Source organism: Cimex lectularius, unplaced genomic scaffold (genome assembly GCF_000648675.2).
Source record: "Cimex lectularius strain Harlan isolate CLEC.00 unplaced genomic scaffold, Clec_2.1 scaffold197, whole genome shotgun sequence".
In the NCBI taxonomy this organism is placed as follows: domain Eukaryota; kingdom Metazoa; phylum Arthropoda; class Insecta; order Hemiptera; family Cimicidae; genus Cimex; species Cimex lectularius.
The window spans coordinates 544,376-570,589 of record NW_019392961.1 but is presented as its reverse complement, the minus strand read 5'-3'; the positions used below and the strand labels follow the sequence as shown (position 1 = coordinate 570,589).

At 34.5% G+C, this 26,214-nt stretch overlaps 1 protein-coding gene across 6 annotated transcripts in view; it reads left to right on the top strand.

The window, feature by feature from the left end:
- Positions 1–26,214, top strand: part of LOC106665826 (sodium bicarbonate cotransporter 3) — a 102,797-nt gene that overhangs the window by 3,529 nt on the left and 73,054 nt on the right. Inside the window, exon 1 of one of the 6 annotated variants that reach the window (XM_014392593.2) lies at positions 22,950–23,092. The exons of the other annotated variants lie outside the window; for them this stretch is intronic. The gene's annotated coding sequence lies outside the window, so the exon portion shown is untranslated. Of the gene's footprint in view, positions 1–22,949; positions 23,093–26,214 lie in introns of those variants that run through there. 6 annotated transcript variants of the gene reach the window in all.

The window sequence follows — 26,214 nt, the reverse complement described above, 5'->3', positions numbered from 1 at the left end:
CACAATTATCTGAAGTGTACACAATTGCAAATTTGCCTTCGTCAGTTAGAAACTATTTAAATTCATTATTTATCCTAAAGACTCATTACTTTTTAAATTTTATTATTATGCTATGACGACGCTAGAGCAACAAATAATTTTATTGACTTTATGGATTTTATATTATCAGATTATAAGAGTGGAAAAATAATCTAGTAATTGCAATCCTATCACAAAATTAATCACCTTCCTCGCCAGGAAGGAAATCGCAAGACAAGTTACATTAAAGGTGTCTTAGAGGATTGTCGGGAAGGGTTCGGTCAAGATGTTTGACTAGGGGGTTGGGGATGAGGGTTTTATGCAGTCGTCCGTGACGACTATTTTCGGTTTCGAGGACAACTGAGATTGACCAGTTATACTGAATAGAGAATGGGACCAAGAATGCTGGTTTTCGAAATATCTGCTTCGGCATAGTAAGAATATTGCGATTCGTAGTTGAAAGTATCTAAAGGACAGATAGAATTTAGGATGATGTAATAAGAGAATGGGAAGTTGATTTGATGCTCTCTCAAGTTTCCAAAGCATGGCCAGGTGCTAAAGTCGATCGAAGATTTGCCTACCGTAAGCCTCGAGCACCTTTCGCTCAATGGAGGATGCTATTATGCTACCAACCTGAGGCATCGTTGAATCTTCGGAACATGAATTCATGGAATGGTGTTTTTAAACGATTTTATCAAATAATGGCCGCAAACTGATGGGATATGAGGTAAAGAAGTTGCAGTGTTTTTTGAGGATTATGATGGAGTTGGGAAGTACGTAGTTAAGTACTGAGTATTAAATGATTGTAAGGAAAATTCTAGCTTTTTTGGGAAGATTTCGGAAGGTGTGGTTAAAACAGAAGGTTGTTGTTGCTAGAAGGTGACTGATGTCTCATTTGAATGGAGGAAGGGTGTAGGAGAAGTGTGGGGAAGTCTAGGTCCTGTTGAATGTCGTATCTGGGATTGCTTAGGTCAAGTAGGGTGATAAAGTATATTCATATTCCTCTATCACGCTTTACATTTATATACATGTACTTATAGCGAGCACATTTTGCAAGCAAATTAGGCATTTTTGTTATATGAAGCTAAGTAGCATCGAAACAACGCTTCATTGGCTTTAAACAAAATTATTAACGTTAAAACATTTAATTTAGGCCCTGGTAATTTAATACTCCATGTAATTAGAATAAAATTAAGAGCAATACTCGTGAAATTATAATTGTATTTCAGCACTTAGAATGAAATGCGAGTGATTAAATAATTAAATTTCACAATTCTAATTACAGANTAATATATATAACACATAATATATAATAAAATAATATATATAAAATTGACTGGTATAAAATCTTTGTAAGCTTAATGTTAAATCTTCGTGTACTAGGAATTATACTTGCGATTATCGTGACGATTATATTTATAACTTTGATATTAATATAATAATTACTAATAAAATTATGACTTGTATTATGAATTTTTGGTTTCAATGCTTCTTTGGCCTATAAATGTTTTATAATGAAGTAAATCCAATTACACCATTCAAAATAGCATAGAAATTTTCTGTTAGATGGTAATACAGTTTTACTTAATGTGGCTTCCTAGTGACACGTCTGGACGTATGACTAGGAAATTCGCCTTTAAATTGAATGTTCTTTTTTTTTTTTTTNAAAAAACCAAAAAAAAAAAAAAAAAAATTATAAATATATAAAGTATATGTATTGCGTTTTACTTGGTTGAAAAATGATTTATATATACATATCTGCGTATTCATTAGAAAGTTTACAAATGAAAAAACCTACTTAATATTAAACGTAGACCCGAATATAGCACGGTTCAGCCCAACAGTGAAAATAAGCAGACCATAACGATTTCTCATCAAACTTCTGGCAACGGTTCAATTCGTATTGAAATTACGAGACGCCTGCAAGTCAATGTAACAAGGCCATCTCGGTTGGGTTCTTAGCACAAGGTCTCGGTGCTCAAATTTCTATCAGATTTAAATATTAGCACGAAACATAGAATAACATTTTAAACAGTAGTTGTAGCTTATTTGCCATCTGTTAGAAATAATAACATAAGACGAAATGAAAAGCTACGATGCCGTGAAACCCATGAGACCAGGGGATGCCAAAAATTAGGTAATAATTTTTGTTGGGCAGATTTCAGGAGTGCAATGACTTACAAATTATAAAAAATACAATCGTCGCACAGCGGGCCATGGAGAGAGAAACTACAAATAATTGTAATTGCGAATAAGCCAAACCAGTCTTACATCTCCTCATTAACAATGCCCCCCTTAGAGAGTGAAAAATCATCGCCTCACAAGGTGACTTCTGAAACACAGAGTGATTGCAGCATGAAATTAATTAGATTCCTGAAGCGAATAAATGCACGTGGTCATATTTGATAATTATTACACGCGTGGTTATCTTTTATTAAGTGAATGTATTCATTGACTTGAGTGTTTTTGAGTAGATATGAGTGGGTTTGTATCGGAATTTAGAGTACTACAAAGATCCAATTAGGTTAGTTGTTACATATTTACAAATTAAATAACGGGTAAAATCAAATATCCCGGAAGCCCACCATTCCTTTATAACTGTTCGTAATGTTTAATTTTTTTTGTGAACGTATTTATTATTTTTTGAGTATGTGTGGGTGTGTTTACGGGGACATGTGGAATAACACACAGAGCTACCAAAGTAGATTAATATTACACGTTAATTGAGTGAGCGGAACGCGACGACGAAATAATATCAAAACCTCAGTGACTCGCCAATTGTATGCCCTGTTTGAAAGGTTATGTTTTGGATTAACGTTTTTATTAGCGCGAATGAAGGTGGGACTTCAGTGGACTATTGAGTATCTGAGTACTACCCAATTTAGATTAAGTATATTGTAGTATGAATACGTTTTAAATGTATTGTGTGTCATCATCACGTGTGGAAGGGGTAAATATGAGAGGTAAAAAGGTTCCAATTTCCATGGGAAATAATAGATCACCAAGCCCTAATCTGCAACTTTAAAATCGCGGTGTGGAAAAGATGTGATGCTCTAGCAATTGCCCTGCTAGCCAGCTGGCAGGAAAAAATCTAGAAAAGATGACAAGATCTGCAAGACCATGTATCAAGTTCGATAAATGACCATCAGAGTGTCTTGTAAGAGGATGTCGTTCTCATTTTTTATGCCTTAGCTCGATATGAAAATTGGTCTTGAGTTTTTGGGTCCGCTGTTCCAATTTTTGGAAGAAGTGCAGATCTTTTTTTCAATTACTCCTCCACCTTACAAGGAAGAACATGTTAAGGTAGAATTCTAGCACGTTTTGATACTAAAAATAAATCGGCCGGTAATCCGGTTTCTCTTGCAATCGAAGAAATTATCTAACTTGATCGTTGAGCCACTTGTGACAGGTTTGTTGCCGCTACGATAAGCACGTTCTAAAAATTTTTAATTAAAAAAAAATTAAAAAAAAAAGAAAACAAAATATTTATCCGGTCGCATCCTTTTCTTAGTTTTTCCTCTGTTAATTTCTAAAATTTGCGCAAACACGTTATTCTTGATTAATATGAATAATTAATAACAAGTGTATTACAATGTTGACCATTTCTAGGTCTGTCGGCTTGAAATTAATAGAAAAATGCCTGCATAATATTTACTATCACTTATTACAAGTATTGAAAGATATTACAATTCTCTGCTTATAAAACAGAGTCCAGTCGTTTTAGCAAACTCGTCGGGATTTAAACTATCATAAAATGAAAGGATATAAATTAAAAATATAAAAAACAGTAGATATCCTTCTTAATAGATTTTACGGTTTATCATTTACGCCCTTTATTACTTGATTTGTTCAAACGCAGATAAACTTTAAGCCAATAAATATTGTCAAACCCTCAAGGATATTTTTTTGTATATTTTCGTTTGGAAAGGGTTTTGTCGGAAGTTTTTTCTGTTTATTTCTTTTGTCCAGTAGTTCTAGCCGATTTATCAAGTAACTGATAAATATTAAATGCTGTAGTTTTTATTTTAGTTTCCATGGAAAAGACTCGTATACGAAAAAGGGGCAAATATTGAAAATACTTGTCCTCCCTTTCAATATAAAATGGTAATATTCGTATAGATGGGGACAAAGTCGAACATATATTCTATATGCGTCTAACCATGAAGAAAACTGGAGTTTCTCTCTCTTTCTATCAAATAGTTGTATTGACTTTCAAAAAATAAAAACACAAAATGAATTGTGATATTTCCTTCTGTGGTCTGCGTGGAGATGAACCTATAAGTTGATAATTACCTGTCAATCAGGTAAAAATCACTTAGACTCAAAACGGCGAAATGCCGAAACGCGTCCGAAAAAAAACAATCAGCGAGGAAAGGCAAACCAAGATGATCGGTAACTATCAAATAATTAAAACACCAAAACAAATAAAAATAAAGCTATATAAAAAATAAGGCAAAATATTGATACTTCATTTCAAAATGAACGGCCCAATTGTAATAATTATACATATTTGTTTTACATCCTTTCGTAAGGCTATACCAAATAAGTAAATTGTGAAGTTTTTATGTGTGATCTGCAAGGTGATGAACCTGTAATTTGGTCGTTACAGGCAATACTGGTCTACTTATCTTCACTGTATTTATCTGTCAGATTCGTTTCGGCATTTTCCCATCTTCAGAGTTCGGTCTGTGTGACTTTTGTAAAATCAAGTCTCCTTTATAAGGGTGAGTCTTTTATGAGGGGTGAGATGCGTGTATCCTTATTTCTGTTTGTCAGTGTTACAATTTTTTAAGCTGGGTTTTTTATTGTGTCAGTATTTGCTATCGTCGGTCGTTTTGTCTTCATTCTTTTGACTATAGTAAATCATGTACATATCGCACACCCACAATAAAAGTGACAAAAGTCGAAAAAATATAAAAACCGGATTATTAAGTTTTTTTTTTAAGTTTTCATTGTGTGATGCTACAGGACAAATGAAATCACAGTAAGAGGACTCTTAGCTGCTAAGCATCACTATTTGTCATTTTTGAATTGGCGGTACGTCCTGTAACCATTCACGAAAAGTGGCATATCTTAGTTCTGTGTCGAACTTTAAAGCATCGATATGAGTATTTATCAGGAAAAGCGGCAGATTTCGAGTTAGGTCAGTTTTTTCTTCTTTAGTGAAGGACTTTATGCTGTTCCGGAGTCACATCTTTAGTTGTGTCATTGTAATTTATAATTTACTGTTGTTATAATAACGACACATCTTTTTAATATAATATTCCTGAGGGTCAAGGGATCAATAATCTCGACTTGCAGCATTGATACATTCATGATTTAGAGTATATTTGTATTGTTTATTTGCTTTTTTCTTCAAAACCATACCTTGATCTTCGCATAGAAGAAACACCGAATTTCCTAGAGCTAGTACATATTAAAGGATATTAAAGTTAAAATTTATTAGTAGAACTAGGGACGAGTTCAAATTTTCAAATCAAAAAGGCCAAAAGGCGACTTAAAGCCTTTTTCATCTCACTGTGTTTAAATCGTGGTACTGTAAAGATCACCAACTCTGTTAGTTATAAATTTATAATATGTTCTCTTGTACCATCTGCTTTTAATTTAGCCAAAAGTTCGGGTTTACTTTCTTTATCCTTCATTTCGTTATAACTTTATTTCTAGATCCACCCCGTTAGCGTGGCTTATTTTTTCAATTCATCCACTCGGGTTTCTCTTAATCCTTGCATCACCTCTGATCCAAGTAAGGTTTAAGGTTAAAAGAGTCGGCTTCTTTAACCTTGTGCACTACGACCAGTATTGGATTATTGTGCAATTCCATCATGGTGCAAAACGCTTCATTGAGGTTAAGGCTTTTATGAGATCCTAAAGCTATGTTAACTACTACGTGTGTACCTTTCATGCCTTGGCTTTTCCTCTCTCAGTACCTCAATCTCAGCCTGCATAGACCTTCGAATCAACAGAGGAATGTTCCTCCTTTTTTTATTCCTAGCTATCTGCGCAGGCTTGTTTCTATTGTTCCTAGTCGATAAATATCGTCCGGAGTCTACAGGGTTCATTCAGTAGTCCTACTGACACTCTTAACACGTACTAGGTTTAGTAGTTATGCCGTTAGTTTCTGCCATGGTCCTTTAATTAACTTTTTCACATGCCTCTTTCTTGAAATACAATTCCATTGAACCGAGGACTTATTCCCAATTCCTTGTCTGATGAATCTACGTTTCTGGCAATTTGGTATGTGGTAAAAAGGTTCAAGGCTGATGGCTCCTCACCGAACTCATTAGCCAATTTTTATCGGCCTCCTCGTCCCCTCTGCCCTTTATGCCCTGGTACCTAAAGAAGGGTAATTTTGTTATTTTTCCCTATGTCAGGGCCTTGATGCAATGTAAACAAACTGCTCTGGTTTTTACTACCGATGGGATAGTCCACCTGGCTGGCTGAACAAATTTCTATGTTTTAGTTGGTTACACCCATTTTTTTTTATCTCGTTGGTTCTTGAATTATTTCCATAGATACCAGTCTCTGACCCATGCTCGGTTTTACAGGTCTACACCAGATATATCCGCCATTAATTAAAGTTGATCCAACTAAATTTTGCGCTGTTGTGTAGTGTTTTTAACTCTCATAAAATAGAGATACTTAAGGCATCTAATTACATTCGATTTATCTTATTCAATTTTTCGCTTAAATTTTTATGGTTAGAATTGTTATGCTTTTGGGTCGTAAGGAAAGTGCTCATTTGAAGGGTGATCCTAGGCTATCAATTATCGTCTCTCCCATAAAAACCGATGTGACTTTTGGCGGTTTAATTTTTAATGCTTTTGCTCTCAACCGGATCCCATACCGCACAAACGACTTCGACCCATCCGAATAAAGGCAGCAATTAACAGTAACAGAAACTCCGTCCCATTTAACTTGTATCGTTTCTTGAGGGATAGTATTTATAGTTGTAGGGTCTGTGCCCTTGAAACCTTCAATATAGTCGGCCATCATGTCCTGAAATACGATGTCATAGTCTACCCTGAAAACTTCTAATTTAGGACTAAAGATACTTAGTTTTAATACCCGTTGTACATTTAAAGAACCGGTAACAGTAGAAATGTCTTGAGAGTCCAAAATATTTGTATTAGTACTTGGACATGTAATAATTGATTTTTCTAAAGGATCATTGTTCTAAGGAAATTAAAAATCGCCCTCTGCACGATTAATTACGTAAAAAACCAGTTGTGTTTACGCAAAAGCATTTGATAACAGCAGTTGAATATAAAATAACTTCAAGTAATCTTTGAAGTAAGTGGTGGTGTGGAATGAAATCCATTAGTTTCATTCCAGAAATTGTGGAAAGACAAATAAAAGAAAGACGAACTATGTACAAATAGGTACGTAAACAAAAAGTATTTCCTGCCCCACAGGAGGGCTTAACTTCTTGGTTTAACTAGTTAGGAGGCGTCAGGACAACTAGTTGACTTGTTGACAAGTTGTCAGGACAACTTTACAGTACAATTTTCAAGTTAATTTTTAAACATTTCAAGAGCAATGCCGGGAATCGAATCCAGAACCACCAGCTTGGCAAATGAATGCACATGCAAAACGAAATTTTTCAACGGCCTAATATAAAAATATAAGTACCTTTCATTTTAAATAGAATTAAAAATAAATAGATAAATTGGTATAAGGCTTGTATCAGATATAGAATGTTGCACCAGCTTATCCAAGAAAGTCGGATTGCTTGGGAAAAATTACAACTAACTCTTAGTACTTGTAGTAGTTTGTTATAAAAATAAATTATTAACTACCCTTTCGATTTCTAGTTAGTAGTCAGAAAAAATATAACTTTTATTATAACAGATACACCTACTTTAAACAATTTTCCTTGTAGAAATTTTTCTTTCCCAACCGTGTTCTAATGATAGAGCAACTGTATATAATATACAGGATATAATTAGATTGTTTTCGTTTTGTTTATATGTATTAGAATTTCTTAGGACTTCCGAGCATCCCTTTCAGGCGCTGTACGTCATACAAGTACTATAATGGGGACGCCGACCTTGTCGGAGGGACCTGAGGGCAACGCCCCTATAAACGTACGAGAAAGACTTTATGGAATCGAAAAAGGGGGTAAATGTCTCAGGCAATCGTATAGAAGTTTTCCCCACTAAAGAAAAGAAACAGTCAAACCAATGTGACAGATAGGACACGTTTCTGCCGAAAATGAACCGGTTTTATCATCGTACAAGTTGAATATTATTAGCAGAGTGACGCCTTTAAAAAATGAATATATATTAAAAACATAAGCATTTGCGATAATTTGCAGACGATAAAGGAACAGTGATCGACCATGGGAGAAATCTCTGATGCAGCCAATGACTCGATGCAATAAAAATAATGAGAATTTACCTTGAAATGCGCAAATCAAAGCAAATTACAATTTCCGATATGATTAAACTCCTCCTCTTTTATAACTTAAGGTTCTATTTTCATTTCACCATTTAATCTTTTTCTTTGAAGCGGGAATAAAACAACGACCGTTTTTTGGTTTATTGATACTATCATAATAACAGGCAAAAAATCATTTAACATATACACAAAAATATCTACTATAGTATCTCCTCCTTGTTATGTTTATAATTTACAAATAATAAATAACTGAAAATTTGGTGACCCCACGAAGTAATTTGTCATTATTTAGTTAAATAGTGGTAAATATGTGTCTACAGTGCTCAAAACTAGTTTATGATTATAAACGTCGGCAACTTTGCTCGTTAGGTTATAATGCTAGATTTATGAGTTGTATAAATTAGAGTAAAACTGTTTCCAGACCTCGTCTCCTCTTATGACTGTTCCTTCTGTCTTATTGAGAATTTTTACGAATTAAGAAAAAGGGGTTGTAGAAACTGAAGTATCAATTGCAATGGATTTATTTCATATACATTTATAAATTTTGCATGTGTAGATTTATGAAAAACACTGTACGATTGAGTAATCGTGAACGTAATGGCAATGGACGAAGGTATTATTTTTTAATTTAATTTATCAATGTACGCAATAAATTGTGTTTCCTATCAGATCTATTCTGTTGCTTAGAATGGTCTAACATTCTTATAAAACAGAAGTGATCGATAATTCAATCGAAACTTTTTGTGTATTATTGTCCTCTGATCATTTGAACTTGATATAACCTTAATAAAACTTTTTACAAAGTGTATATAAATAAATATATGAATTAATTCATAGAATTGTATCTGAAATCTATCTTGTTGCATAGAATGTCCTATGAAATACATTCTGTTACATAGAATGGCTTATGATGCAGATTCTGTGTAATATAATTGCCTATTAAATACAGTCTGTTGCATAGAGTTGCAGTTGAAATTGATTTTGTTGCATAAATTGGCTAATAAAATAGATTCTGTTGCATAGAATGGCCTATGAAATAGACTTCTAGAAACAGAAGTGGTTACAAAGAAACATTTTCCTTATTTTTGTCTCCTGATCACATGAACTTTCGATTTTGTTACTTGATAACCTTGACTTTATATTACAAAACTTTCACCGCCAGTTTTCCTTATTGAATGATTAATATCCCGAAATCTAGACAGGCATTTCTAATCGCCAAGAATAATCGTGAATTTAATAAAATAAAATAAGTTTTCTGATTGACCATATTTTAATAGCCAGTTAAGTCAAATATATGTACTTAGCCAGCAATGAAGACTTACTTTATTTTGCCGTTATGTTCATCTCATTTACTGAGACAATTGGTCTGACAACTATCATGCAAAAAGTTATAAATCTCAATGACCCGTCCACTACCTCTATTATAGAGGTACGTTATAAATTCTAGAGTACGTTTTGAATTTACATGTTCATCAATTTTGGAGGATTTGCTCTTTGACGTCATACTTGGTCCGGCTTAATTTTCAGCGATGAAATCGCATTGTTTGCTGTTTCGTTTCGCATGTACGGCGCAAAAAGGATCGGGAACAATGATCAGATCATAAGAGCACAATGGCCTCTAAAAACGCCAGTGGTTAATCACGGCTGCACCCATGGATGTAGAGCATGGCCAATGGAATTCTCAACGTTTGAACGCCTCAGTATTCTCTTCTATCTAACGCTTTCTCATTATCAACCCGTGAAATAATAAATAATTTCCACATCATGTTCAAAAAGTGCTCAATGTTCAATTAATTCGTCAACACCGTCTCTCTTCATTGCTCTAAATTTATCTCAGTTTCTCACAGTATTTATATCTCACTCACATGTGAAATATTTCCCAATTATGGTCTCTCAATTCTTTTATCTTTCATTTTCATTCCATCTCTTTTACTTGGACTATTCATCACTTTTTATCTTACTGTCCCTCCCCTATATCTTTCTGTCTGTATCTATCTCAGTCTTTCTGTCCGTCTGTCTGTCTTTATCTGTGCTTTCCTCCCTCTGTTTTCTCTCTATTTTATCCTTCTCTTTTTCTCTTCAGTATATCATTATCCCTATATTTCAACTATCCCTCGCCAAAAATCTGCCATTTTTCTACCTTTTTACTCACAGGAAGTAACTTATTTTTAATTGTTGATCTTGGTAAGTGTTATTAAGTTAAATGATGATAGCAAGGTAGGATAATGAGTTCTTTAATCATCCCCTTCAAAACCGGGTATTTCAAATTGATAGATAATTCCGCGGCACAAGTTGAAACGAGGATGCTGAAACGTTATTGTCTCAGCTCTGCAATCGAACAATTCACAAGAATCCTGGGAGATTATGAAATTCATGGGATTTCTCACATTCGAATAGTCAGAACCGACATGAAACGGCGGAAATACAGTTAAGAGCAGAAAAATTTCCCTCGGCGATAAACAACCAACTGCATTTTCCCTCACGAGCAAACACAATCCGTTCTGTCGCCTACTTTCAACACTTACGCCGTCATGATGATACATGATGTCATTTTTGTTCATTGCTTTACAAACTTTACAAAAAATGAATTTTAGTCTTCTGATACGAAGTTCAGACGTAATGCTTTACTTTTGACATAAAATCGTGATAATATTTGGATCGTACAAACAGATTTATGGAATTGTATTAATTGTAATTTGGTAATTTTGACGTTACCCTTACCGATGGTTTTGGTCTGACTATCCATGCCGTGTTGGTCTGTCAGACTCATTTCGGCATTTCATCATCTTCAGTGTTGGTTCTGGCACAGTAAGGACCGGCAGACCAAAATGATTGGTAACGACCAAACTGCATGTTCGTCACACTGCATACAACACGGACACATCTCACAATTATTTCACTGATACTAATGTAAAGATACAACCAGCTCTAAAAAAGCTAAACAAAAGTTTCTTAGTTATTCGGTAAGTACGTTTATTCCTCGTTAAGACAGGTCAAAACACCACGTTAGGATTAAAATAATCAAATATATCCTAGGTATGTAAAAAATCCTTTTACTCCCTGGATGCATAATGTACCGCAAACGCCATCCCGCAGATGTTTAGTGCCAAATGATCGAAAAATACTACACAAGTGTCCTTGCTTTCTTGTAAAAGTTGAGAAAAAAATTAAAAGTAATTTTATGAAATGTCTGTATAATGTCCGCAAAATTAAGTCCAACGCGTATATGATTAATGCCAAGCGATGATGGCCAACTTAACGCAAGGATAAGGGTGGTTTCTTGTTATTATTACACCTGTTTATATTCTGGTGACTTAATGAACCAGCATGCCTTAACAGTACTTTCTAGAAAACATCTGGAGCTCTTACATCTGAGATCTTATCTCCTTGGACAACCTTCATACTGTTATTAAGCCTGGGGAAAACCAAACGCGATAATAATAGAAACGTGACAGCTTTCGTACTTTATGATTTGTGATAAACTCCGATTTTCCTGTGGTTCGACAGATTTATCTTTTAGTGAGGTGATTTCTGTTTTCCTTAGGCAAGAATACACTCTTAATGGTTTCGGTTCTGTTAGGTGCGAATTGCCATTCCTGAAGAGGTCGTAAATAACATATCATCTGGGGAGAAAAATAACGAATTCTTATTTTTTTTTAAATTCTTATTTAAATGTATAAATTTAACAATACCAAACGTCTGTATAAACAAACTACCGTATAAAATTGGAAAAACTAAACCACCTTTCAGTTATCAAACTTTTACATAATTTAAATGCATTTAAACTGTGTACTCTCCTAAATTTAGTTTTAGTATAGATTTGTATTTATACATTAGATAATTAGACTAACTGCCTTCAAGAAAATTATGAAAACAACCAGTTATCTTTTTTCTGAAAATACTAAGAATTTTCACAGGGCAACCTACACGTAATGACTTGTAATAACAATAATGATGGAAATTTTTGAATGAACAATAATAAAAACACAGTAACTGTTTAGAAAATAACCCCCAACTCACTTTTAAAAAGTTTATAATAAGAATTTTGACTGTCCGTACAGCTGTTTTTAGTTTTAGGGATAGAATGATAGTTGGCGTAATATTTTATGGCTGGGTTCCCCTTTTTAACGACTTTCACGAAGGAACATTTAACAGATATGCTTCTCATACTTTTAATAGTTGCACGTATGAATAATTCAAGAAATCAAAATAAAGTTTAATTTATATTTAATGTAAATGTTAATGTTCATAAATTTTACCTACATTGATTTTTTTATTTATTTGAAATTCTCCAGTGCACACAGGACAATTGATCCATAATTTGAACAGTCAAGAGTGCATAGAGAAATTCAAAACATGATATTCACAGTTCACAAAAACTAAACACAAAGTAAATAACCCAAATACAAATGGACGTTTTTTTATCAAAAGCACGACAGCTTGATGGTTCATCTAACCTTCGTAAGAAAAGCTAAATTTATCCGCTGGAATATACATTGAGCAAAACCTATGGCAAAAAGAATAACTGCGTTAAAGTCGCTTCGGAAAGACGAGTTTGATCCCTAAAGAAATAAGTGAAGAGGAACCCCGGAAAATGATTAACTACTTGGAAATTAGGTAGAAGGATTTCTCCAACTTTTAGGTAGCCGTGGAAGAAAAGGGGAGGCTTTGGTCGCCTGTGACCCGAAGGAAAAAAGTTGATATTAAAAATTCGGTAAAAAGTAAATATAATTGCCCTTAATCAAAAGAAAGTATCATGTGTAAAAGATGATTCCAAAGCTAAATTCATGTGCTAGAATATACAATGAACAATAAAACAAGGCGAACCAATTACTGCTTTAAAGCTAGCAATTTTCTTTTTGAAAGCCGGTAAGGAGTCAGTGTTCAGCGTTTTCTTCATATTATGTATAATCTCTTGAATTTGGGCAGTATTGTTCTGGAGGAATGATGCAATTCAAGCTTGAAGCTTGCTATTGAAGCTCAATGGCATCCTTTCTTCCACATACTGCCTCATACTTTACAACTACCGACCCACTGAAGGCCTCTCCACGTATTTTCCTATCCAAGATGGTGCTTTTCAGGGAAGGGTTCTGACCTCCCTACTTCCCTAGGTGTAAAAAAGGTACCATTCCATTCCATGTTCAAACTGCCAACACCCTGACCCTAGGAGACGATGCAGCAATCTTCTGAAGTAATTCTGATCCTGTCGTTTCCACTTGAAACCTTCAACAACTGGTCATTGATGTGAAATTAAAATAACACAATTTAGCATAGAAAAATCTACCACACAACCTTCCCAAAAAGGCCCCTCCTCCAATTTACTTTAATAATATCCCCCTCTAAACAGCGGATAAGTTATAATGCCTAACATTGTACTTCCACAAAACCGTCGTGGAATCCCCACACGCGTCAAAACCGTCAAGACGTTATGCAGTTCTTCTTTATTGTCTTCTTAATAAATGCTCTCACAAATAAAAGCTTTAGCCTTAGTGAAGCCGAGATATAGATTTTCAGACTGGAAGTGCGGTGATAAGTCATATATTCCAATATCTGTCGCGATCAAACAGCTCACCCCATAATCCTAAGAAAAGTCCTTGAATAACCTATACAGACCTAAATATTCCTTTTGCGCAAGATTTAATTCACTCCCATTGCCGTAAGGTTCATAAAACACTCACAACCATGAATCCTCTAATCCAGAAACGGATGAACTCGGCCTTAACAAGAGGCGATGGACTTGGGATCTCCTTTCCAATGATATTGACAGTATTGGTGACACAAGTCTTAATTAAATAGACAACATTGTATTATTGGAATATTGTCAATAGGTAGTTCTTCCCCTATTTACAGTACCAAGAAAATCTTAAATTTAAGACAAGATTTTTTGAAAACTCGTACAGTTTGTGTTTTAACAGATTTTATACTTTATTGGCTTAAGGTAACATTACAAATACTAATGAATCTTACTGGATTATGTTCTTTACATCAATGTAATCAAATTCATACTAGGCTTAATATTTTATGAAAAACTGGGTCTTTATAGGAAACGAAAAGTCGAAATCTAGAATACACTGTGTAGAGATTAGTGACCGTTAATCGATAGTTATTCAGATCTCGCATCTCACGATATCTGAATAACCAGAATACAATTGAAAATCAGACTATGGACAAGAAACACTTGTTAGACCCTCTTGAAATGTAGAATACCCTCCTGAAGTATTGACCTCTGTTTACGATACACTCTGTATACATGGTGACTGGCGATAAGCGTTGAAAATTTCAGGTGTTTCTACTCACCATATGCAACAAAAAACTTCCTATAAACCCCTTTCCAAATCTCAATGGTAAAGAAGTAATTTCAGGTTTTGGGTGTTTTGTAATTTTTAGACTTAGGTCTACTAAATTTCTTATAAACTTCAGAATTACCGACTGTAGATAAATCTGGTTTGTGCCACCTGAAAGAACGTTAAATTTGGTGTAAAGAAACCTATTTACATTGATGAAAAAATTCTGCACAAAAAATTCAGAAAAACAAAAATGTTGGATTAAAAAAAAAATGTTGGATTGGTAACTGTGAATAACTGCACACTCCTGGAGCTTTTTAAATTCCCTCAAAAGTTACCTACATATACCTACCTTTTTGGATTGCGCTTCTGGAAGGCTCAAAAAGTTTGCATTTTTTGGAAAAACCTGGTGTCGATGAAGGGGGGCACGTTCAATTTTTCCAGGAAATCCGTCTGGCTCTTGAGTTTCGTGTCAGTGCTTTAATGTTAATCAGTTTGCTTTATGTTATCAGTTGACAACTTCCTCAGGTAGGAGATTTAAATTATGTCCTTGTTTCCTAATGTAATCTTGCTGATGTATTTGCATATTCGAAAAATTAAAAAAAAAAAACCTGAAATTACGTCTTTACCGTTGAGATTTGGACAGGAAAGTTTTTGTTGCATATGGTGGGTAGAAACACCTCCTGAAATTTTCGACACTTATCGCCAGTCACCCTGTATTTCCTTTCTCATTGTTGTCTGAATTGAAATTCTGTGCATAATTATAATATTATAGTTCGTTTTGAAAAAAGTACAGAATTTGATAGTCTGAAATTTAATACTCAAACGCCATCATCCTCGGGAGAATTTATGGGAAGTTCAATGGGGTCCAAATTAAAATATGCCATGTGATTTATTGTTAGAGATAATTTCCCAGGTTTTAAGTTCCCTGGGACAATTAATGACTCGGGTTTTCTCTTTAATAAATTACATTGCTCTTAGTCAATAAATTCCCATTTGCGTCGGAGTACGCATCTAAAATAACCAAACCAAGTCGAAACCAGCTCATTTTAACTTTTTTCGTTCAGAAATACGACTTATAAACCGTTGCCAGGTAGTGACGAGACATCAGTTTCAGACTTACCATCTCATTGAACCCTCCTTTACACCTGCGATTTGTCATTTTTGGCATAGACAGATTATTTACAAAAAAAAGTATCCAACATTAAGCACACATCCGACAAATAATTAGTGACTATTTAACTTAACCTATAAAACTCAAATATTTCTTCTTGAGAAGGCAAGATACAAATCTGCCGACCTATACAGGTACGGCGAGCGTCGCCAAATAATAGGCTTGAGGTATTCTTTTATACTCTCCTAATTTTTTTCCAGCCATTTCGAAATCTTTTCTGTGGCATTTACACAGCATCCAAAGTAAATTACTAATGTAAAATTTATATTCTTTCAGCGATTATAAAATATTGTTTTTCACCGATTAAAACTGACCAGGGAAACCGAGCAACGCCCTCGTTCACCAGAGAATTTTTAAATTCAATTTCCAGAAAGCAGTCAAACTGCATTGCGAGATGTAAGATAAACGTTTTTGCATTTGTCAGCAGAGATTTCAAACTAAATAAATAACAGTTATACCAGTATAATAATAAAGTTTACTGGAAAGTCGGTGGCCGCAACGGTTAAGGCGTTGACACAGCGCTCATCACTGAAAAGTAAAGGTCCGGGGTTCGAATCCAGCGGACCTGCATTCGGAGCCGACATGGACAAGGCTTTTTTCTCCAAATCACCGGCACCCAGACGATTAAAATAAGCTTATAATTGAAATTAACATCATAAAAATAAATAAATAAAACTAAAAACGCAACCGTTTACGGATTTTTATTTAGTCATTATTCTTAAAGGTTCGAATCCAGCGGGCCTGCATTCGAAGCCGACATGGCCAATGGATTTTTCTCAAAATCACCGGCACCCATACGATTGAAATAACCTCGTAGTTGAAAAGTACCTCTAAAAACAAATAAATGAAATTAAAAACCGCAACGGTTCACGCATTTTCATTTAGTCATTATTCTTAACTTAATGTAGCAGATTAATTACAATTGTGGGAAATAACCCAATCTCCCTACTAATGATTACAAGAAATTTAGCCGCAGTAAGAGAGTTCAAATATAAGTTTTACAACATATATAAACTGAACAGATTCGGTTGCGGCATTGAGTGTAAATGTGCCTTTGAGGCTATGAAAGTAAATGACAAAATCTTACGTCACCACTAAAAGGAGTTCTCCAGTATCTTGCTAACCGATTAACGGAATTGGATGAAACCTGTCGAACTATTGGCCCTTGGTGGAGATAATCTTCAAAATTGCGTTAAGATCAGTTTGAGAGGATTTCGCCCACGGTCTTTACGGAAGTTAGTTGTTTTGAGAGGTGGTGCCCTTCAGATCATATTTAAATCATCGGTATTAGGTACAATTTGATAGAGGTTTCTTACACCTGAGCTCAATTTACTAACAAGTAGAGGCTACAGACGTGGATTTTAATGAAATTTTGTTGATGATACTAGGTCAAAAAATGTTAAACACGTGAAAATAAGATTAATTTATTAATAATTAAAGTTGATTTTTCTCTTTTTACAAAGAATATTTATTTATTAACGGAATCTCTTTTTACCCTATTGAACAAAATATACAAATAAACAATACTATGATGAAATTAAAAATAAAATATCTAAAATATAAAATGTCATTTTACAGCGAGAAAAGATAAGTGACAACAAGGTTATATCAAGAATTTTTGTTATACAATTTTTAAACTGCCTAGAAGAATCATTAAAAAAGTCAACATTAAAATTTTGTTAACAAATTTATGGAGTCTGTTGATGGGTAACCGGTATTGCCGTGTCTGTCTGGGACCACCCTTTCGCCTTATATTCCAATAAAATCTGGAGTCCTCAAGGAGGTGTCCTTGGCCCGATCCTCTTTACACTATACACTGTCGACATTCCTACTTCCCCGTACAAGTTTCCAAGCAAATGTGCTCAGGTCCCTTTCGCTCTAACAAAGTCTCACCAAAACTGTGTCCTCCATTGCGATTGAATGACTTACGACACCTGGAACTGTATATTGATAAAAGACTGGCATGGAATCCAGACACCCCTGCCTGAAACGACATGACATAAGCCGCCGCCAAACTCTTGCTGAGACCTCGACCAATGATCTCACCTAAGCTTTAACGCCAAATTTACCCTTTACAAAATCGATACGGGCGTACGGAATGGAAGTTTTGTGCTCAACCAAAATATTCCAGTTCATCCACAATCCTGTCTATTCCAATTGAAAATCCTTAATTCTCCTTCTACGTCTCGAATGAAATCATTTACACTGACCTCCATATTCCATTCGTTCACGACTTTGTAAGAACACGTTATCAGAAATTCACAGTACCCTTTAGGTACACCCAAACTCCCTTGTCCAACAACTTTCCACACTAACCCTACCTGGATATCTTCCACGTCGGCCTAGAGATTTGCTTCAGTACGTGCAGGTGCGGCGTGTCACCAGTGGTCATGATTAATTTTATCATGTTATGCTATGAATTCCCAATCGATTCGTTTTAAGCATTCTTTTGTTATAATAACAAAATTAATATTAACCGGGGGCAATTCTGTGCATTTGGAATATCCGGTGTTCCACGTGAAAATCCATAACTCCTACATAACTGGTTTCCATCCCAATTCAATATTATTACAACCGTCGTAAAGCGGAATTTCTTTTTTCCTCGGACTGTTTCAGTAACCGATAGAATTTATGTAAAAACATAAAATTTGGAAAGACACTTGGAAATACAAAATTTGAAGAATCTGATATCAACTTTGTGTCTTGCTAAAAAAATATCTTTTAACCTACGTCGTTTGGTCATGTTTATAAAATTCATTATCTACATTTATTATACCATAACGTGTAAAGCTCTAGGAGTATCAAATGTTGTAAATCCAATGCATAAAATGAAATCCTGTTACTTAGCCGTACACGAGGATGAACATGCCTTAACCAGAAAAGTTAATCATGATTGTGAAGTTATTTACTTATATAAGTTATTTACTTATATACAATATTACCTATTTTCTACGACATTTGGCAACAAATTTTTGAGAAAATCGAAAAATGAATTTTTTGCTCTTTAAGTTTCGATGAAATCGGGTTGCATGACCTACAGTTTTTATCAACTTATCTGATTTCACACGATGCAAATCAATAGACTTTGATATTTAGATAATTTCACGGCAAAATGACGAAACTAGTTTTTGACTAGTTAATTCACCAAATATTCGTAACCCCCTCTGGATTTTATGGAAATTCAACGTTATTACAAACTTTGGAATGCTGAATTTCCCATATTTTGCCTTCGAATTTGGGTAAAATCCAGGGAAGGAATCCACACACCCTCCCGAAAACTCCATTTTTCAAAATCATAAAATGACTGCCGGCGAGCAGAGTCGTATCTTTTCAAATATATATATATATATTAATTAGTCTATAATAAATAATAATTTTGTGATAGAGCGACCTAGCAATGTAGGTTATCATAATTTTACAGCAAGAAACGAATACAGTTGGTAGTTGTTTTTGCATCACAAAATATCCCTGAATTCTATTTTTGGGAAAAACCAATAAATGACTTTTTCTTTTAAAATGTTTGCCTTTCCAAATTCCTCCGATTTTGTTTTCAGTGTGATTGAAAAAAGTTATTATTTTCAAACTACATTACCGATCCACATAAAACGTTAAAGGGGTTTAGGACCCTATAACCGGACACGTAACGCCCCAAACCTGGCCTCCGTAAATAAATCAGAACCGGAGATATAAAATAAAACGTTAGGGGAGCTTAAGTTGATTTCATCCTTATTTTTCTCACTTACAATGATATACAGTGAAAACATTTGTAAAAAGACGGAAAGATGAGACAAGCGACAAAGCGCTTCCAAACAAATGTAATAACCCATTATATTTAATTGTTTGGTTGACCAAATTACTTCTTTTAATTAATTATCTTTTTATGTAATGTTTTGGTTGAAATGAAAAGATTAAATGTAATAAAATTGAATATTTGAGTCAAATCCAGAGCTGTTATGAATTTGTAATTGAAACACCGAACATCGGAGCGAAAAAATGCCGGGGAAAAATCGAACCCAAAAAGTCTATTTTTCGAGTTTTAGAACCAAACAGACTTATTTAAAAAAATATGTTTGTCCTATTTCAATAACGAGAAATTGAATGAATCCTCGGGGTGCCATGCTTTTTGAAAAAAAAAGCTAATTTGTAAGTACCTTTCTCAACGCCACCGACTCCCCTGGTTTTTTAAAAGCAATTTATATTTAGTTTTTGCGTATTATTAATATTCGTATTTTCGCGTTTGTCTATCCACTCCTGATTGTTCAAATTTTGATTCATTTGTACTGTGTATACTTCAGTATTATGAATAAATAAAAATTTATTTAGAAATCGTGAGATGCGGTCTGTTGTGATGTAGGTTTCAGAAAAACATTTTCTTTATCGTGCCAACGTTTCGATCTTTATTGAGATCATCTTCAGGGCTCAAAGTGTTTGTCTTCTGTGTAATTGTGCCATTCTTGCTTGTCGTGTCGAGAGTGCCCACACGACACGCAAGAATGGCACAAATACACAGAAGACAAACCCTTTGAGCCCTGAAGATGATCTCAATAAAGATCGAAACGTTGGCACGATAAAGAAAATGTTTTTCTGAAACCTACATCACACCAGACCGCATCTCACGATTTCTAAATAAATATCGATTAACGGTCACTAATCACCACAAATAAATAAAAAATTAAAGTTAGATAAATTAACGTTTCCTCGTTTATTTGTACGTATTTGCAACTATAAAAAGTATGACAAGCAGATCTGATAAATATTCTTTCACAAAAGATCGTTAACAACGAGAACAAGTCATAAACATTATACAAACTATCTCTCTATCACTAAAACTAAAAACAGCCGTACGGACAGTCAAAACTTTTATTATTAACATTTTAAAGTTGTTTTCGGAAAACTTAATTATCATTATTTTATTACAAGTCGTTACGAGCAGCATGAAACATTAGCAGTAGACATACATATTAATAGTTCAAATGCGTTTAAATTATGTAAAAGTACTGAGATGGTTTAGTTTGTTTCCAATTTTTACATGTTTGTTTGTAATGTACAGAAATACGATATTGTTACAGTTACGAAACCTGTAATTTGTGTGTTTTAAATAAGAATTCATTGTTTTTCTAACGTTTCCACTATTACCCCGTTTGTCTTTCCCCAAGCTATAATAACAGCATGTAGGTTTTTCCAAGGAGATAAGATCTCAGATGTAAGAGCTCCAGATGTTTTCTAGAAAATACTGTTAAGGCATGCTGGTTCATTAAGTCACCAGAATATAAACAGGTGTAATAATAACAAGAAACCACTCTTATTCTTGCATTAAGTTGGCCATCATCGCTTAGCATTAAGCATATGCGTTTTGGACTTAATTTTGCGGAATATTATAGTCATTTCATAAAATTACTGTTGATTTTTTCTCGGCTTCTTAGGCCCATTGACAAGAAAGCATGCACACTTGTGTAATATTTTTCGATCTAGTATCATGAAAAAAATCCATTAAAATTTGTGAACCCAAGTTTGTATAGCCTCCTCTCGTAGGTAAATAATATTAGCCATGCGAAGGTTTTTCTTTGGATAAAGATTATATAATTATTCGGTTTTTACTTGTGAGAAGTCTGACGTTTCAAAATAGATATCCTTGGTTCGATAAACTCTTTATTTTCTGGTCCGCCTACTCTTGCTATGTTTCTACTAAGAGAATTATCAGAGTTTTGTGGACATAGGTGTCTTTCTCTTTGTATGTACTGAAATTATTTCAAGATCAAACTTAAGAATAAAATGGTTAGATTTATCTAGACTTGTCAACATTTTGGCCAAGATAAATGAAGAATTCGGCTACGGTGCTTAAACAATGTTAGAAATTCCATTATATAATATCTCAAAATCGTAATTTATTAATTTAAATAAATTTCCTGGAGCGCTTTGACAAACAACCTCTAAGATTTAGCCGTTTCTGAGAAATGAATGTCCAATTAAGTTGTTTCTATGAAAAGTGAATGATGTTTTCATCTTAATTTGATCATCCTGGTTCGTTCAGTCTGGCTGTATAATTTTACAGATTTGCTTCAAACTTTGGTGAAAAGTAGGAGTAATTGCACACTTGTCCTACGTTGATTAAACAGAAGTGCTATTCGTTGGTTGGTTCGAATTTAACTCCGACAATCTTTCAAGGCAATGAGCACCATCCACACCCATCAGACCGGAACCAATTATGTATACATCAAAATAACACATCTTAAAGAAATAAGATTCGTTTATGGATATTTTGAACACTTGTTCAATAGGCAGAAATTAATGGAAGTCGTAAGGACTCATCTAAGAAATAGAATTATCTAGGAAGATTAATGTCTTATCTCTCGATCAGCAGGTAGAACTGAGAGAAATTTTACTGTACTTCGACTTGGCTTGTTGAAATATTTCTGATTATGACAAGAAATAGAAAGATTTAGGAAGATTATTCCTTCTCTCGATCAGCAATCAGAATTGAGGGAAATCTTAGTTCTTCATTTGTAAAACATTGTCTTAAAATTCTCAAAAAGCTGTTTTTCGATTTGAAAAAAGTAGAAACATCTAAGAAGACTAAAGTCTATCTTTCGATCAGCGGGCAGAATTGCAGGAAATAGAAAAATTCTTCACTAGGTATTACTCATTGATAAACCAATGTGAACACACGTTGGGAAGAAAATAACAACGGCTGAAGATTAGCGATGTGCCAGTCAAATTCCTAGCACATTCCATGGCATCTGATGAGGTTCTCTTTAAATCACCAAGGAACCCAGAATTAGAAAACAGAAATACGATTTAACGGTCAAATCCGTCCAGAGGATCGCACCAGGCATGTGGCAAGCTTCTCTCACGTCCCAGCGGTTCCGTACCATATGGCCATACCTGCACCACGTGGGTTCTCCCCCCATTAGTTCAGAACATTGGGCGCTACAGTTGAACTCAACCGATGAAGGTCTTGAGCGCGATTATTTACCGCCTTTATCTGCCGTACACGTGGTGTTAAACCTGTATCAAAAAAAAGGGGAGGAAGCCGGCAGGGAGGAGGGATCGGGATGGAGGGAGGAGTAGAGCCTGATCAATACGCTTGGGTGAGAGAAGGCGAGTTGGCCAGTCGACGGTGTCAAGCCGTACCGTGTAGTGCTGATTGCTTTAAATCGCTTCTAGTGAAATGGTAGTGGTCGTCTGACGAGACGTTGAATTTAGGATAAACTTTTATCAAGTGAGTAAACTCATTAAAAGAGGGACAGAAATCGAATGTATCGAGAAACTTAGAGTGTCAACAGAAAAAGCCATTTCTACTACATTTTCAACAAAAAAACTTTTTATTTGTATTTATCAGAACATTAGGGTCGGCATATTATTCTAAAGAGTTAAAAAAATTTTACATCTTCGATTTATCAACTTTTTATCCGACTGATACCCCCTTGGTTAAATTCGATTACACATACTTGATAAAATATATATATCACATATAATTAAAAAAATAAAAATTAATATTTTTTACTGTTTATGTTATAACTTTATTATTTTTATTGTAAATTATTGAACATATACTGTAGCATGGATGGTTAATAAATAAAATTCCATATTGTTAAAATGTTCACCAACCAAGAGTACAAATAATAAAGTTATAAAATAAACAGCAAAAAAAATTATTATATACATTACATATAAAAAAAGACATCTTGTCATGATCCAAATTATGTAGCATTTGCTCATGCGATGACTGTTAGCCCACATCTTTCAAGCAGTTCTGCTTAAGCGACTTCCGCCTTGCCGGCAACTTCTACAACGCCCCCCCCCAACGGGCATCCGATTCGCAAAAGAACAAAGGAATTAACCGACGTGCCGGGAGTTCCATTCCTAACGGTCTGTCTGACTTTTAATTTTCAAAATTGAAACAACGTGTGAGGTATTGTAGAAGAAAAAACGATTCGGTACAATTTCCCTCGTGCGATTCTCCTTTTAAAAGGTCGATTTTGTAAATTGTTGCGTTTTATAATAATTTATCCAAGATGCTGGCTGGTATGTTCCGGTTGATTGACAATTCGCCGGCAAACGGCACATATGAAATATATTTTCTATTCGGAACTTTTGAGGATAAGAAAAAAAATTGTCCATGAAAAATTGCCTTTCCCCTGTATTTATTTTTAAATTATATTTCATTATACACCATATGAGAAATGCGTTTTTAAAATACATCCATACGGGCTCGATGGTATTAGTTATGGGATATGCAGGCTATGTTCAATTTCCAATTCGATGTTCTTTGCTGTAAGTTAAAAGTGAAAGTCATTACAAATTCAATTTAACGCCATTGTCTATCAGAATAATACAAACGTCACTAGATATTACTCGATTCAGGATTTTTTATAGTTTTGATAAAGATTTTTATAAGACCTTCGCTTTTATAGATATCGTTTGGGTTGCATAACCAAAAGCTACATTTTTTTAATAGCAATCTGATTTTAGCGAAATGACCGAAATAATTTTTGAACTGTTTACTTCACCATGGACTGTGGAAGATTGTCGTTGAACTTCTAGGATTGAATTGAGAATTGTAGTTACTCGAAAGTGGGATAGTTTCAAATCAAAGATAATCTGAATTATCACAAGGTTTCCGTTACTTCTCCGGCAAATGCATGGTCGTCCAAAGTGCCTTTGAACAGGATTCGAGATTCAAAACATCTATTGTGCCATTTTGAACAGATGTTCACTGGTCAGAGAGTGCTCGTTCAACGCCCTCGCTTTCTTTCATCCTGACCTCCTCAACCGGGCAAAGCTCTTCTTCTAGTCTAACAACTACAAATCATCTACCATAAGTATCAAGTACAAATCATCAGACTTTTCTGATCATCTCTACTTACTACCTACAATTTTTTTCTGATCATCGCTACTTAAGTTTATATTTTCTGATCAACTCAATGGTATTTTCGTGCGATTACGTGCTTTACTTTTACTTACTACCTACAGTAGGTCTCTTCTAAAAATATCTACTTACTACCTACTACCTACAGTTGAACCTTTTTGATCACCTTTACCGACAGTAGATGTTTTCTGTTCGACCCTACCTATGGTTCCACTTTTCTAATCATCTCTGATTATAGGTGATTTTTATTTACAATTCATACCAAATGTTTTATGTACTCAGGTGCGGGACAGTAGTCAAACTTAATAGTAATCAGTTTTTTTTGTAAATTTTCTTACAGATTTGACAATATTAAACTATAACTAAACAAAAAATAATGATGTAGTTTTGGCGAATTGTTGCTTAAACTTATGGTATTATGTTTTTGCACATTCGGATGTAGGGCCGCTGGATTCGAACCCGGGACGTTTATCATACAGTGATGAGCGCCGTGTCAACGCCTAAACCGTTGCGGCCACCGATGCCCCATTTTTAATGTTATTATTATAACTTACGTTATTTAAACTTATGAAATTAATGTAATGTTTGCAGTCTGAGACATTTAGCATGTATATGTAACTAACCATAACTTCAGGCATCAAATAGGCATGGCATAATTACAACAATAAAACTAGAATTTTAAACCTTCTGTTCTTACATTTTCAAACAATAAACGATCTTAATTGTTCCAAGGCTTGACACACTTTCATAAAAACGAGTTGTTTACGTGAATTGTACACTCCTGAATCATTTGGTATATTTGAAAAACTTACAAATTTTAACAAAAAGGTTCCTGTAAAAGATACCCGACGGTTCAGAAGCTTGACGTAAGTGGCATGTGACACGTCGAGATCCGTTTTCAAAAAATCTTAGACATTCGTAGATACATTTATAATAAATTTTCTACAACGCTCATTACTCAGGGAACCTTGCGGCCTATTTTTAGACAAATGTCTAGAATAAACTAGGGAACAGTTGGTCTCCTAGCGTGAACATTCAGAAGAGGTATTCAGCTAACGCTGCCAACCTCTTAAAGTCCATCCTTGTCGTCCGTTTCTTGGCTATGTGGCAGTGGTGACATTTAAAAATTTGAAATTGTTACAGATTCAATTGCGTAATTGAATTCAATTTCGCAATAATTTATTTACCCGATCCGATGAGTTAAATGCCGAGTCGCCTTTCCGAAAGGTAATTGGGCTAAATATACGTGTTATGGACAAAATGTTTTTGAAAGTCAGCGAAATGGGCCACGCGAAAAAAAGACTCTACGCGTATTTTCCTTCTGAATCATCTTATGTTTACCGGCTGTCATCAAGATGAATAATGAGAACTCTATGTAGGGAATAGAATATATATTTCCTGGTAACAGTTTAATTCAAGACGGTAGAACAAGAAATATTTGCTTATTTTGGCTTTCAGGATAAATTCACCAT